Source organism: Rana temporaria, chromosome 6, assembly GCF_905171775.1.
Source record: "Rana temporaria chromosome 6, aRanTem1.1, whole genome shotgun sequence".
Taxonomy (NCBI): Eukaryota; Metazoa; Chordata; class Amphibia; order Anura; family Ranidae; genus Rana; species Rana temporaria.
Window position 1 is genome coordinate 173,465,317 of NC_053494.1, and position 16,899 is coordinate 173,482,215.

Here is a 16,899-nt window from a genome sequence, read left to right on the forward strand (position 1 = left end):
TCTTGGATACATTAAAATGTGTTTGTGAAGGCTTCTATTCACTTGACTTCATTCATTTTGTGGTCAGTTTAAAAAGCACTTAACAGCACAAAAAAATGTGCCTTAGATAGAGAATGGACTCTATGAAAAGTAAAGGGACACAAAGGGCTGCCAACAGCAGGAGTATGTTCAAGTTACAAACAATACAAATATCCTGCTCAGTATTGGTCTTGTTTAACTACACAGTGAGCAAAGAAACCAGTTCAGTGTTTTTCAGTTTATTTAAAGCAAACCAGTGTGGACTAGGCAAAGTAAAGTGTGTTCTTAACAACAAGCTACACTCTGAGTATCCTAACCTTTCTCACGCTCTACCGCTAACCCAAACTGCCATATTTTGAAAGACACTAAAATTAAAAACTGTTGGTATTTGTGCCAGGACTCCCTATTCAGTTCCAACATTCTACTGAATCTCAGTGTCAAATATTGACACATTCTGCTCAGAGACTATCACTTGATGAACTTTAAAGCGGAGGTTCACCCTCAGAGAGCACATTTACCCCTTAGATTCCTGCTCGTTTTCTCTAGGGCAGACCTGGGCAAACTACGGCCCGCGGGCCGTATACGGCCCGGCGGACCTTTTAATCCGGCCCCCGGGCAGTGTTGCCAACCGTCCCTGTTCGTAAAAGTCCGTAATAAGGGAAATGTGCCCGTAAAAAGATCCGAATGTGAGCCGCAGCGCAGGCAGCGTCTAGTCCTCCTACATTATGCATAGCCTCGCCCGCTCTGACCGCCCAGCCAACCACCACCCGCCGCGCAGCCAATTATCAAAGCGCATTTTCGCGCTAACAACACTGCTGCCAGCCTATTCAAAAGAGCAGCGTGGGGAAACTGAGGAACATCGTAGAATGTGTGGACTCTGTGGAGAGCGGCACCGGCGGGATAGCACACAGCAGCAGATGTAGTGGACACACTGCAGACGCACCCCCACTGTGACGGAGTGGACTGAGTGAAGGCAGACGGAGACCGACAAGTGCTCCTGCCTGCCTGCTCTGCCCGCCCGACTGACTGACTGTAGCAGTCGGCCAGCCGCCATGCTGGTGCCCAGACCTGGAGTGGACCCTGGTCTCCACTCTCTTCGTTGGAGTAGGACTCCTCGCGACGCCTGCTGCCTGCCCTCAGTGCCACTGCCCTGGCCTTGTCTGGTGAGTCCTCCTCAGTCCAGCAGCAGAGTGTGAAGTGCTATCCTACCCAGACATCATCAGTATGCTGTGTCCTCCTCCTGTGCCCCTTTCACCTCTCCACAGGTCAGATCTGTGGAGAGGTGAAAGGGGCACAGGAGGAAGACACAGCATACTGATGATGTGAAGAAGTGATATGATAATTTATTTGCAGCCTCTGTGCCATGTCCCCAGCCTCTGTCCCCCTCCTGTGTCATGTCCCCAGCGTCTGTCCCCCTCCTGTGTCATGTCCCCAGCGTCTGTCCCCCTCCTGTGCCATGTCCCCAGCGTCTGTCCCCCTCCTGTGTCATGTCCCCAGCGTCTGTCCCCCTCCTGTGTCATGTCCCCAGCGTCTGTCCCCCTCCTGTGTCATGTCCCCAGCCTCTGTCCCCCTCCTGTGTCATGTCCCCAGCCTCTGTCCCCCTCCTGTGTCATGTCCCCAGCCTCTGTCCCCCTCCTGTGTCATGTCCCCAGCCTCTGTCCCCCTCCTGTGTCATGTCCCCAGCCTCTGTCCCCCTCCTGTGTCATGTCCCCAGCCTCTGTCCCCCTCCTGTGCCATGTCCCCAGCCTCTGTCCCCCTCCTGTGCCATGTCCCCAGCCTCTGTCCCCCTCCTGTGCCATGTCCCCAGCCTCTGTCCCCCTCCTGTGCCATGTCCCCAGCCTCTGTCCCCCTCCTGTGCCATGTCCCCAGCCTCTGTCCCCCTCCTGTGCCATGTCTATAACAAGTACTCGTACCAGTTGTCCAACAATGATATTTACTGCTTTTTATAAAGAAATACAATTGATTTTATGCAGTATTGAGTTTAGCCTTTTGGCCCGGCCCTCCAAAATATTTTTAGTTTCTCATGTGGCCCCATCGAAAAAATAATTGCCCACCCCTGCTCTAGGGGAATCGGCTAATTGTTTTAAAATATGATCCGTACTTACCGTTTACGAGATGCATCTTCTCCGCCGCTTCCGGGTATGGGCTGCGGGAATGGGCGTTCCTTCTTGATTGACAGTCTTCCGAGAGGCTTCCGACGGTCGCATCCATCGCGTCACGATTTTCCGAAAGAAGCCGAACGTCGGTGCGCAGGCGCAGTATAGAGCCGCACCGACGTTCGGCTTCTTTCGGCTACGAGTGACGCGATGGATGCGACCGTCGGAAGCCTCTCGGAAGACTGTCAATGAAGAAGGAACGCCCGCTCCCGAAGACCATACCCGGAAGCGACGGAAGAAGATGCATCTCGAAAACGGGTAAGTACGGATCATATTTTAATACAAATAGCCGATTCCCCTAGACCGAACGAGCAGGAATCTAAGGGGACAAGGGCAAAAATTAAATAAATGGGTGAACTCCCGTTTTAAGGAGGAAGAGGACGTCTGAAAATTTCCCTCTCCCACCTGTGTGTATCCACTGGCAGTTCAATAAAGCTTCGGGCCTGTGAACACTTTTTTCCCTCAAAAATATGTAGAAGAATACATATCGGCCTAAACTGAGGGGGAAAAAAAAAAAATTTATATATATTTTTTGGGATATTTGTTGTAGAGCAAAAATTAAAAATAATTGAATTTTTTTCAAAACGTGCGCGGTGAAGAAACGAAACTCTGTGCCATTTCTTCCCCAGCCTGTGCCGTTAATGGAGGCTCTTGTGCGCATGCGCGGGAGTGACGTCACGCAGCTCCAGGAAATCACAGAGCTGGAGTTCGCAGCCCGGAAGGAAGAGGAGACAGAAGATGGACGATGCCTACACAGGGGACATCACTGGATTCTTTTGCAGGTAAGTGTCACATAGATGGCTAGTATGTGATGCATACTAGCCCATTATGCTTTTAATTTGTAGGCTTTTCAGGTAGCAAAAGAGGAAGTAAAACCCATCAGGGTTTACTTCCTCTTTAAGCTTAGACGCTCACTCTACAGTGGGCATTTGGCGCCTAACTAAGCTCAAAAATCAATCAATCAATCAATCAATCAAGGTGCTTAGTTATTTTTTTTTTTAAGGAGTTGTAAAGGCATATGTTTTTTCACCCTAATGCATTCTATGCATTAAGGTGAAAAAACATCCGCGAGGATTAGCGGCCCCCCAGCCCCCCGGTTTACTTACCTGACCCCTTGAAAGTCCCGCGCGGTGAACGTGCTAGCTTCTCGGCCGGGCTTCTCGGCTCATTCATGGGTTGATTGAAAGCAGCGCAGCCATTGGCTCGCATTCAAATGATGCAGCGCGCCGGGGGCGGGGCCGAGTGATACAGTCGGCGGCTATGGCTGTTAGATCTTGCGGGGATGAGCATATGCCTTTACAACCCCTTTAAGGGTTAGGGGTTAAGGATAGGGGTGGTTATTTATTATTACATACAATACATTTATTGAATATTTATTGATTTATGTATTTTTTCTAATTTATTTATGATTATTTATATTCATTTGTGTATTTATTTATTCATTTATTTTAGAGGTGTACCGAAATGGAAATTTCAGAACCGAAACAAAACCAAAATAGGCCGAAACCAAAAATAGGCCGAAACCGAAAATGACTTTTCTTTTTTTTTTTTTTAATTGTATGTTAAAACAGTACAGTCGGATTGCAAAGATGTATGGAGCATCCTATCACTGTCCCCCAAATTTTTTTTTATTACTTTATCACTTTTTTTTTGTAGCTTGTCATTTTACTTTTTTTATTTTTGTATAATTTTCTTATTTTTAATATTATTTTTCTTATTCTTTACTTTTTAATTACTAATTTTATTAATTTAATTATTATTTCTTATTTTTTTTTACACTTAACTTTATTGCTATCACACAGGAGAAAATAATTCCCTGTGTGATAGCAATTGGAGGTGACAGGTTCTCTTTATTAACCCTGTCACCTCCAAAAACAGGAGTGCGTTGGCGGCAGGGACAGGAGCCAGACTAGGCAGCCAGGGGGAGGAGGGGGGGGGGACAGAGTGCCGAAGATAGAGCCAGCCGAGGGAGGTATGGGGGGGAAGGACGGATGGCTGCACAGTGCAGAGCAACTCACCGCCCGTATGCTGAAACTGTCGCCACGCTGCTCGCACACAGCCCCGCCTCCTCCTAACCCCACGCTGTGATCGACAGAACACATCTCAGCATTAGACCCGCATTCTGTCTATCACAGTGTGGTTAGGAGCAGGCGGGGCTGTGTGCGAGCAGAGCAGAGACAATTTCAATGTGTGTTTTACCGCTCTGCAATCCCGCGTTGTACCACTAGTCATTATCGGCAATTTTTAAGTTGTTTCGGCATTTCTCCAAAACAGCTATTTTCGGCCGATATATCGGTGCATCCCTATTTATTATTATTATTATTAGTGGTGGTAGTAGTAAAAATAAAAATATATACCGTATTTATCGCGGTATAACGCGCTCCCGTGTATACCGCGCACCCCTAAAGTGGTCCCCAATCCTGTGGAAAAAAAGTTTTTTTGTACTTACAGTTTTGGTGTCTTGCGCGGCGGCCTCGTCGGGTCCGGCGTCCGTCTGCGGCTTCAGGTGTCCTCTTCGTCGGGTCCGGCGTCCTTCTGCGGCTTCGGTGTCCTCTTCGTCGGGTTCGGCGTCCTTCTGCGGCTTCGGGGTGTCCTCTTCGTCGGTTCCGGGGTCCGTCTGCGGGCTTCGGGTGTCCTCTTCGTCGGGTCCGGGGTCCGTCTGCGGGCTTCGGGTGTCCTCTTCGTCGGGTCTGGCGTCCTTCTGCGGCATCCTCGCGTCCTCCCCGCTCGTTTCCCGCGCCGAGTTTGAATACTGCGCCGACATATACAGAGTGCAGTACACTCGTGTATTGTCGGGCAGGCTCGGCAACACTCGCGCTCACTTCCTGTACGTCCAAGACGTGAGCGCGGAAGGAGCCGAGACTGGCCGACTATACCCGAATGTACTGCGCTCGGTATATGTCGGCGCAGTATTAAAAACTCGGGTATCGGCGTATAAGCGTAAAAGCGGGTATCGGCGTATACGATCAGGGCGATTTTGCCCTGATTTTCAGGGCAAAAAAGTGCGCGATATACGCCGATAAATACGGTAATAAATAACCATAACCCTGATGAAAAAGCTAAAAAAAAAGCTAAAATACCTAGCAACAAATGATGCAACAGATGGTTGTTTTCTCTATTGGCTAATAAAATAAATTGCCAAAGCTGTAATGCTGTACAACAATGCGCAATTTGCACACAAAAATTTGCACAAAAGCCAGAAAAACACCCAAAGGTGCTACGAACTCCGGAGCTGGAACTGCAAGTCTCAGCACCAGAAGTTTGCCATTTACTGTAATGTTGGCACTGAATAAATTGAATGGTTTTAAATAACGCGGCACATTGTAGGACACTGAATACCCCCCTTAGAGGGGATTTATTAGTATATGGCAAATGTGTAAAAAAAAAAAAATTCTTGGAGCTCAGCTTTAACTTTTCGGTGACATCCCTTCATTATTTCATGTATTTTGTCCCATCTAAACTGATAAATGTCTTCACAGAGCCAAAACAGCGAGTTCATTGTTATCGGTAAAAGCACATTCACTTGGGATTTTCTTCTCCGGGGGTTCCTGTGATAATAAATTCCCCCATTCATTGTGAATGCCTCTCCGCCGCTTGCTAACAATACTTCCTGAGCCTCTTCTTTCAGCCGCAGAGCAGCAGTACAGAAGTCATTTGTTGCTGTGTGTTAGTCTGCGATTCCCTGCGGAGATCCTGAATATCATCGGGAAGTCTAGCGGGTCATTCTTTCCGTTTAATAAGAGCACAACTTAATTCAAGCGCGCTGTCAGAGCTTCCTCTTTTTTTTTTTTCTAGCTCTCACACCCTGTTGTCAAACACTCTGCCACCCTAAAAGTAATCATTATCAGAGCGCTGTAGTGTAATCTGCAATGGAGACATATGGGTAGATTCAGTAAGATCGCCGTTACTTTGCGGCGGCGTAGCTTAAGGAATTTAAGCTACGCCGCCGTAAGTTAGCGAGGCAAGTACATGATTCACAATGTACTTGCCTGCTAAGTTACGTCGGCGTAGCCTGAATCGGCGGGCGTAAGGGCGCCTAATTCAAATGTGTTGGGGGGGGGGGGGGGGCGTGTTTAATGTTAATGAGGCTTGACCTCACGTTTTTTACGTTTTTTTTTAAAGTGCGCATGCGCCCGGCGCCTACATTTCCCAGTGCGCATTGCGGCTAAGTACGCCGTACGGGCCTATTGATTTCGACGTGGACGTAAACGACGTAACTCCCGATTCGCGGACAACTTACGCAAACAACGTAAAAAATTCGAACCTCGCGACGGGAACGGCGGCCATACTTTAACATTGTTATTCCACCTCATAGGTGGAATAACTTTAGGCCGCCTAAGGCCTTGCGGAAACGACGTAATTCGACTGCAGCGGGCTGGCGTATGTTCGGGAATCGGCGTACAAGCTCATTTACATAATCTACGCCGGCCGCAATGGAAGCGCCACCTAGCGGCCATCCGAAAAATTGCAAGCTAAGATAGAGCGGCGCAAGCCGTCCTATCTTAGCTTTGTTTAAGCGTATCTCTGTTTGAGCATACGCTTAAACATACGGCGGCGTAGATTCGGAGTTAGGTCGGCTTATCTACTGATAAGCCGGCCTAACTCTTTCTGAATCTACCTAATAGGGCGTTACGAAAGGCAGATCCACTTTGCACTTGAAATTGCACTGAAAGTGCACTTGGAAGTGCAGTCGCTGTAAATCCGAGGGGTAGATCTGAAATGAGGGGAAGCTCTGCTGATTTTATTATCCAATCATGTGCAAGCTAAATGCTGTTTTTTATTTCCCTTGCATGTCCCCCTCGGATCTACAGCGACTGCACTTCCAAGTGTACTTTCAGTGCAATTTCAAGGGCACTTTGTACTTGTAGTGCAAAGTGGATTTGCCTTTCGTAAATAACCCCCAATATTATTTTACTTTTTTCTCTAATAAATATCCCAATTTCTTTTTCAAAGTGTAGGCTGAAAAAAAAATTGCAATAAGCGTATATTGATTGGTTTGCGCAAAAGTTATAGCGTCTACAAAGTAGGGGATAGAATTATGCCATTTTTATTATTATTTTTTATTAGTAATGGCGGCGATCTGCAATTTTTATCGGGACTGCGACATCGCGGCAGTCGGGCACTCGCATTGGCTCCGGGGGCAAGCAGCAGGCGCGTGCCTCCGCCAGCTCGCCCGCGCCCCCGGCAGCATGCCCACGCTCCTAGTGGCCACAGGGCTAAGCAACGTAGCATAACGTAGTTTCGCCCAGCCGAGCCAAGCTGCCGCAATTTTAAAACTGCGGCGGCTGAATCCGCGGACCCGATCGCCGCCAGTGTCCCGCGATCGGTCACCGGAGCTGAAGAACGAGCATTCGTCAAATTGTTTCCGAGCATAAGTGTTTTTTTCTCCGACGGAATTCCATACAGACGAAAGGAACATGTTCTCTTTCTAAGTCCCTCGTAATTTCTGATGGGGCATACACACGGTCGGAATATCCGATGAAAAAATTCTGTCAGACTTTTTTCATCGGAATTTCCGACCATATGTATGCAGCATTACATCAGAGCCTCTATCAGAGTCCCTTCTTACATCAGAGTCTCTATCAGAGTCCCTTCTTACATCAGAGTCTCTATCAGAGTCCCTTCTTACATCAGAGTCTCTATCAGAGTCCCTTCTTACATCAGAGTCTCTATCAGAGGCCCTTCTTACATCAGAGTCTCTATCAGAGTCCCTTCTTACATCAGAGCCTCTATCAGAGTCCCTTCTTACATCAGAGTCTCTATCAGAGTCCCTTCTTACATCAGAGTCTCTATCAGAGTCCCTTCTTACATCAGAGTCTCTATCAGAGTCCCTTCTTACATCAGAGTCTCTATCAGAGTCCCTTCTTACATCAGAGTCTCTATCAGAGTCCCTTCTTACATCAGAGTCTCTATCAGAGTCCCTTCTTACATCAGAGTCTCTATCAGAGGCCCTTCTTACATCAGAGTCTCTATCAGAGTCCCTTCTTACATCAGAGCCTCTATCAGAGTCCCTTCTTACATCAGAGCCTCTATCAGAGTCCCTTCTTACATCAGAGTCTCTATCAGAGGCCCTTCTTACATCAGAGTCTCTATCAGAGTCCCTTCTTACATCAGAGCCTCTATCAGAGTCCCTTCTTACATCAGAGCCTCTATCAGAGTCCCTTCTTACATCAGGGTCTCTATCAGAGTCCCTTCTTACATCAGAGTCTCTATCAGAGTCCCTTCTTACATCAGAGTCTCTATCAGAGTCCCTTCTTACATCAGAGTCTCTATCAGAGTCCCTTCTTACATCAGGGTCTCTATCAGAGTCCCTTCTTACATCAGAGTCTCTATCAGAGTCCCTTCTTACATCAGAGTCTCTATCAGAGTCCCTTCTTACATCAGAGTCTCTATCAGAGTCCCTTCTTACATCAGAGTCTCTATCAGAGTCCCTTCTTACATCAGAGTCTCTATCAGAGTCCCTTCTTACATCAGAGTCTCTATCAGAGTCCCTTCTTACATCAGAGTCTCTATCAGAGTCCCTTCTTACATCAGAGTCTCTATCAGAGTCCCTTCTTACATCAGATAGAGATATCAGAGTCCCTTCTCTTTATTAGTATTCATCAAGTAGCAACCAACTGATCTGAATCCTTAGGCCCCGTACACACGGTCGGACAAAACCGATGAGAATGGACCAAGGTTCAGTTTCATCGGACCAAACCGACCGTGTGTATAGGCTATCGGTCTGTTGTCCTTCGGTCCAAAATTTTAAAACATGCTTCAAAACCGAACCGATGGCCCGCTGCCCGATCGGTCCAAACCGATGGTTAGTACAGAAAAGCATAGGTTCAAAACCCGCGCATGCTCAGAATCAAGTCGGCGCATGCTTGGAAGCATTGAACTTCGTTTTTTTCAGCACGTCGTGTGTTTTACGTCACCGCGTTCTGACCCGATTGGATTTTGAACTGATGGTGTGTACACATATCAGACCATCAGGCCACTTCAGCAGTGATCCGATGAAAACGGTCCGTCGGACCATTCTCATCGGTTTTTGTCCGACCGTGTGTACGCGGCCTTAGACTGCCCACTGAGGTCTGGCAATACAGCTCTGGCCCTAGCTGTGGGCCAAATAAAATCTAATAGCGGGTCGGGTGTGGCCGCTGGCCAGAATCTGGAGATCTTTGCATTAGTGTAAAGTTTAAAAAAATTGCAGTTCATTTGGTGGACAAACAAATGTTACACTTCCAGTTGGGAAAAATGATCCTGTGTGAGGACACAAATGGTTAATGTGTCATGATGACAGATACAATGTACTAATCTCTAGGGAGAATTAATGTGTAACCATGGCATGAGACTAGGAAAACACATTGTTTACCAAAGGGATTTGATGAACATTGAAGAAGATATTAAACTGCCCTTTCTGGCACTGGATTGAGCACCTGAAGTAACTTGGAAAGAACATCCTGCCTTTAGCTATTAAACCCAAAACCAAAAATATGTAATACAGTACAGGGAAAAAGTATGTGACCCCCTGCTGATTTTGTACGTTTGCCCACTGACAAAGAAATGATTAGTCTATCATTTTAGGGTTTATTTTAACAGCGAGTGACAGAATAAAAAAAAAAAAAAAATAATCCAGAAAACCGCATTTAAAAAAAGTTATAGATTGATTTGCATTTTGATGAGTGAAATAAATATTTGATCCCCTATCAATCGGCAAGATTTCTGGCTCCCAGGTGTCTTCTATACAGGTAACAAGCTGAGATTAGGAGCACTCCCCTAAGCAGGGCTGGACTGGGACAGAAATTTGGCCCTGGACTTCATCCAGACTGGCCCACTTTGACAGGTCTCTCCCATGGCGGCCGGACAACTCCCGCACCCCCCCCCCCCCCGGCCACCCAAGCCCCCTCTCCCCCTTCACTAGCCACTAGCCGTTCTACTTTATTAGAGTAGAACGGCTGGTACTCATACTCTTATAGGCAGTACCAGTGGGGAAGCTAGACATTATTTCACCCATGGCAAAGAATCAGTTCAGTGCCCCCCTTATGGGTCAAGATTAGGCAGAAGTGAGAAACTCCCAGGCCATAGCTGTTGAGTCAGCTGTCTGTCCCCTCCCCCCATGCTCCTCTGTCGTCCCCCCTGCTCCTCTGGTCCTCCCCCTGCTTCTTTGTTCCCCCCAGGTGAGCGCTGCAGGGAGGGAGAGACAGAGGAGCGGAGGGGGGCAGCAGTCCACTGTCACTGAAGCCGGCCCACTGAGCCATCGGCCCACCGGGAAACTCCCTGTGGTCCCAATGGCCAGTCCATCCCTGCCCTTAAGAGCCCTATCACACCAAGCTCCCCCGAGCGTCGGCGGTAAAACGCTGCTATTTTTGGCGGCGCTTTACCGTCGGATTTGCAGAGCTTTTCAGCCGATAACGGGGCGGTTTCACCCCCCACTAGTGGCCGAAAAAGGGTTAACGCTACAGCTGCGTTTTGTCAGTGGCACTGCAGCACTGCCCATTAATTTCAATAGGCAGGAGTGCATTAGGAGCGAGGAGCTAGTAATGCACTTCAAAGAAGCTGCTGGCTGGTACTTTTTCTTACGCCCTGCCAGCGCCCTTCGGGCTTTCACACTGGAGTGAATGGAGCAGCGTTTTTGTTACGCTATAGCGCCTGCAAAACGCCCTCAGTGTGAAAGGGGTCTTAAGCCGGTTCCCGCTGGTGCGATGTGATTCGCACTGCATTGCATTGTAAATCACATGCAATCTCTGTGCATTGCGATTGCAGCTATACAGATAGTATGGCTAAATTTGCATCGCATTTGGACCAAACTTGCACAGGGCCCTTTTTTTGGTCAGCAGCAGAATCGTATCGCATGGATGTTCCCATCGGATCGCATGGAATGTGCAAATACAATGTCGCATTAAAAATGCCTTCCATTTTATTCTCTAGGGTCTCTAATAAAAAATAGAGCTAGATTCACGTAGCTCGGCATAGAGTTTGGCCGGCGTAGCGCATCTCATATGCGCTACGCCAACGTAAAATAGGGCGCTCAGACCATTATTCACAAAGATCTGGCGCCATACGTTGCGCCGGCGTAGGGTAAATAGGCAGGCGTAAGCCCGCCTAATTCAAATGTGGAAGGTAGTGGGCGTGTTGTATTCAAAGTAGCCGTGACCCCATGTACATTTTTTCACTAACGATCCGCACATGCTCAGAGTCACGTCGCATATTCTCACTAAGATACGTCGGCTCAATGCTTTTGACGTGAACGTAACCTACGCACACCCCCATTACGTACCACTTACGTAAACTACGTAAAATTCGACGGCTGTTCCAACGTCCATACATTGGCTGCACCTCATATAGCAGGGGTAACGTTACGCCGGACGTAAGCTTTATGTAAATGGCGTAGCGGGCGCAAGTACGTTTGTGATCGGCGTATCTAGGTCATTAACATATTCTACGCGTAAATCTACGGAAGCGCCCCTAGCGGCCAGCGTAAATATGCACCCTAAATACGACGGCGTACTAACACTTACGTCGGTCGGAGGAAGCTAGAATTCAGGCGTATCTAGCTACCAGAATGGGACGCATAGATACGATGGCGCATCTTTCTACTTACGCGGCGTATCTATAGATACGCCGACGTAAAAGAATGCTGAATCTAGCTCTATATGTATAATGTTTGGGGGTTCGGATAAACTTTCTAGCAAAAACATAAATTATGATTTTTACATGTAGAAGAGGAATGCCAGGAATTGGCCTGGTATGGAAGCGGTTGAGGCTTCGTTCACACCTAGATGATTTAAATCGCAGGCGTAATCGCAGCGATTCTGCCTACGATTTCAGCATCATGGCAAAATGTGGGACGCGCTTGCAATGCTGTTATTTCTTAACGACCCCCCAGACGCAATGCGATATTGCCGTGATTGTCGAGCAACAAAATGCGCTACAGTTGCGGCAAAAATCGCAATGTCAAACGTTCCTGGCTCTGTGCCATAATTTGGTACATGAGCTTCTTTGGAGGGAGGCCCATTCAAATGAATGATGCCACTCCAAAAATGCTTCACAAAAAAAAACACAAAGCTAAAAAAAATAAAAATAAGTTGCAGCAGCTGTCGCTACGCTCAGGTGCAGTGTTGCCAACTGTCCGTATTGTTACGGTCAGTTCGTAAAAACTGGCACTTTTTTCCCCTGTTTGTAAATGTCCGTGGTTGCGGAAATGTGCCAGTAAAAATAGCCGAGATCGATTCGGCTTGGAACTGCGCATGGAGATTGGAGGCAGGGGGTGATGGTGGCTGTGGTGGCACCGCAGAGGGGGATGGAGGCAGGGGGCAATTGGAGGCAGGGGGAGATTGGAGGCAGGGGGTGTTAGTGGCAGGGGGTGATTGGAGGCAGGGGGTGATTGGAGGCACCGCAGAGGGGGATGGTGGCACCGCAGAGGGTGGGGGGTGGAGACAGAGGTTGTTGGTGGCACCGCAGAGGGGGATGGAGGCAGGGGGCCTGGGGGAGATTGAAGGCAGGGGGTGTTAGTGGCAGGGGGTGATTGGAGGCAGGGGGTGTTGGTGGCACTGCAGAGGGGGATGGTGGCATCGCAGAGGGTGGGAATGGAGACAGGGGTTGTTGGTGGCATCGCAGGTGACGATGGAGGCAGGGTGTGATTGGAGGCAGGGGGCCTTGGGGAGATTGGAGGCAGGGGGAATTGTGGCACCGCAGAGGAGGGTGAAGGCAGGGGGTGATGTGACTAAATAATTTTCCCTTATTATATCTAAAATAACAAAAATATTTTTTCTTACCTTAACCACTTAAGACCCGGACCTTTAGGCAGGTAAAGGACCTGGCCAGTTTTTGCGATTCGGCACTGCATCACTTAACTGACAATTGCGCGGTCGTGCGAAGTGGCTCCCAAACAAAATTGGCGTCCTTTTTTCCCCACAAATAGAGCTTTCTTTTGGTGGTATTTGATCACCTCTGCGGTTTTTATTTTTTGCACTATAAACAAAAATAGAGCAACAGTTTTGAAAAAAATGCAATATTTTTTACTTTTTGCTATAATAAATATCCCCCAAAAATATATAAAAAACATTTTTTTTCCCTCAGATTAGGCCGATACGTATTCTTCTACCTATTTTTTGTAAAAAAAATCGCAATAAGCGTTTATCGGTTGATTTGCGCAAAATTTATAGTGTTTACAAAATAGGGAATAGTTTTATTGCATTTTTATTATTTATTTATTTTACTACTAATGGCAGTGATCAGCGATTTTTTTCGTGACTGCGACATTATGGCGGACACTTCGGACAATTTTGACACATTTTTGGGACCATTGTCATTTTCACAGTAAAAAATGCATTTAAAATGCATTGTTTTACTGTGAAAATGACAATTGCAATTTGGGAGTTAACCACAGGGGGGCGCTGAAGGGGTTATGTTTCACCTAATGTGTGTTTACAACTGTAGGGGGAGTGTGGCTGTAGGTCTGACGTCATCGATTCTGCGCCCCTATATTAGGCAACACACAATCGATGACGGCGCCACAGTGAAGAAGGGGAAAGCCGTGTTTACACACGGCTATCCTCGTTCTTCAGCTCCGGGGACCGATCGCGGGACTCCAGCGGCGATCGGGTCCACGAGTCCCGCGGTGCCGGTCACGGGGCTTCGGACCGGGTCGCGAGCCCGCGACCCACCGCTGGGCTTTATACAATCACGTACAGGTACGTGACTGTGCCCAGCGGTGCCATTCTGCCGATGTAAATGTGCAGGAGGCGGTCCTTAAGTGGTTAATATCTATCTTAAATCACATTGCTATTTGCCTAGAGAACTTGTTTGTAGCCCAAATACTGAAATTTGCACCTAAAAATGTAATTTAGTAACTTTTGTGAAATGCCAGTAAAAACGCGCCAGTTAATTTCGGGTATCGTGCCAGTAAATTTCAATCTGGTAGGTTGGCAACATTGCTCAGGTGTGACTAGAGTGTGGAGGACTATACACATTCCAGTAGTAGGATCCATGTCATTGCGATAGAGAAGAGAGAGCAGGCAGCGTCTAGGACTCAGCTGAGATGGGAGGAAGGAGGAGGGTGACTAGACTTTCTGGCTGGCAGCTCTGTGTTGGCAGCAATGGAATTGAATAGCTGACAGTAGATTTGCTGGGAGAGAGGAGCACAGCTCGGCCTGCCTCTGATGCATTGTGCGTCTCCATGGCAGACATACAGGGGAAGGAAATATGTGTGTTCCTGTCACTGCAATTTTTCTTCAGCTTTTCATTCTTTCCCATCATTCTTGCTTGATGATGTGGCTGTGCCTTTGGAAGTGGCACTCAACAGGTTTCAGCCCTGCCCATGTATTAAGCATGGCATGATGCTAAAGCCATAAACTAAAGAACGTTGGACACATTCACAACTCTCCGGGTCCTTTCCAATTGCAAAAAGTACCCCCTTGCTTTCTGCAAAAGGTATTTATTTACTTACTTTTTCAGAAAGTGCTATAGAAGTTTCTTGGAAAGAAAATCATAATATAGTAAAGATACCAGCAGAATACGATACATATATTTTATTGTATTTTTATCCATCTATGTATTTGTAACAATTGTGCACAAAAATAACTGGATTCTAATGTGCTGTGTGTGAATAAACCAAGGTTCTGACTTACTGAGCTACTTCGCTTTTTTCTGGGGTAAGATGAAGATTACCATTCTTTTCTTATGTAACAATCAGGTTAAAACATTGTCGTGCTGGGGTGTCTTCCCACCCCGGTGCGGTAGGTGGCAGAAGTGGAGTTGAGGTTTTGGTGTTCTCTCCCAGCGGCCAATCAGAAGGATTTGGGCCTCGCTGGGCATGCTGGGAGAGGGTACTTATGAGACAGACGCCATTTTGTGTTGTTGGTTTTCCGGTGTGGCACCCACCTTTAGGGTGGCCACATCACGGCGCTCCGGCGTTATGGCCTACCTGGCTGGAGTGTGCGAGCTATGCGGTGTTCCTGGTTTCGGGCCTAAGTTGGTCCGGAGCATTTGAGCAGGACGGGGACCTAGTGGTTGACTGGGTTCCCACTTTGAAGATCCCAAGCGAGTTTAGCTGTTCGTGGAGAGTCCATCTGAGGAGCGCCAATGAGAGGCTGGCGGTCCAATAGGATTCTGACGAACCACCGGGGATTGAGGTGACCGGACACTGAAGGATTAACTCCCCTTTAGGCTGGGTTCACACTACTACACTACTTTGATCCTACTTTGCTCTGTGTTCAATGTTTCCCTATGAGAGCGTCTTGTAGCGTCCTACACAAGTCGGTCCGACTTTGAAAATGCTCCCTGTACTACTTTTGGTCCTACATTGATCCTACTTCAGGCCCATTGAATATCATTGAAGTCGGACCAAAGTAGTATCCTGTTCATGAAAGTATGATGGATGTAGGACCAATGTAGGATAAATGTAGGACCAATGTAGCAGAGCAAAGTAGGATGAAAGTAGTGTAGTAGTGTGAACCCAGCCTTAGCCGGTACCTGGGTGACGTTAAAGAAAGAGCATCCAGGTGTAACTTTACCCAGGAGGGTTGTCTCCGTATCTACAATCAGAGAGGGCCTGTGGCCAGTGCCGGCCCAAGACATTGTGCTGCCTGGGACCAAGAATGAAATGCTGCCCCCCCCCCAGAAAAAAAATCACGCCAACCAAAAGGCTCCCACATTCTTTATTTTATATCATGATAACTAAAGGGGACCTGTCATGGCTCTATACATAGAGGACCTGTCGAGACTCTTTACATGTAAAGGAATATAAAGAGGACCTGCCATGGCTCTATAAATGTATATACGAGTATAAAAAGGACTTGTCATAGCTCTATACATGTATAAAGGAGTATAACGAGGGCCTGTCATGGCTCTATAGATGTATAAAGAGGGCCTGTCATGGCTCTATACATGCATATAGGCGTATAAAAGGACCTGCCATGGCTCTATACATGTATCCAGGAGTATAAAGGGACCTGTGAATTGCCAGCGGCCACAATGTCTTTTGCGCAAACTAATCAATGTACGCTAATTGTGGTTTTTTTTTGGTACCAAAAATATGTAGAAGAATACATATTGGCCTAAACTGAAGAAAATAGTTTATTTTTCAAAATTTTGGGGATATTTATTATAGCAACAAGTTAAACAATATATATATTTATAGCACAACAAATAAAAACCGCAGAGGTGATCAAATATCACCAAAAGAAAGCTCTATTTGTGGGAAAAAAAGGACATTTTATTTGGGTGGCGGAACGGGCTGGCGGGCATCAGCATGCTGCCCCCCTAAAAGTGCTGCCTGGTACCCATGGTACCACCCGGTCCCATCATAGGGCCGGCCCTGCTTGTGGCAGAGGTTCCTCTCTGAAAATTAATTCAAGAGGGTCTGTGGCAGAGACTTTGTTCTAAAGAGATTCGAGCGGTGTTCCGGCTGCTAGGTCAGTGAGAGAGGCCTATACGGGCACGCTAGGCCCACTCAGGCAGGAGTGGTGTAAGAGTGTTACGCATGGGAACAGGACTGTTCCAGATACTACGCCTGAATCTGCTGTTCTCCTTTCCATCTCTATCCTTTTCATCACCTGCTCACTGTTTTTGCCCGGCTGGGTAATAAAGAGCACATAAAAGACATTCCTTCGTGGACATTCCTTTGCTACTGCTGTATGCACCATTCATGCTGTATGCACCATTCATCCCTAAACATTTAGAGAGAGCCATGAGGTAAATCTGCCATCCCAGTCATTATCAGCGGCTCCTTCGGGGGTGAGCC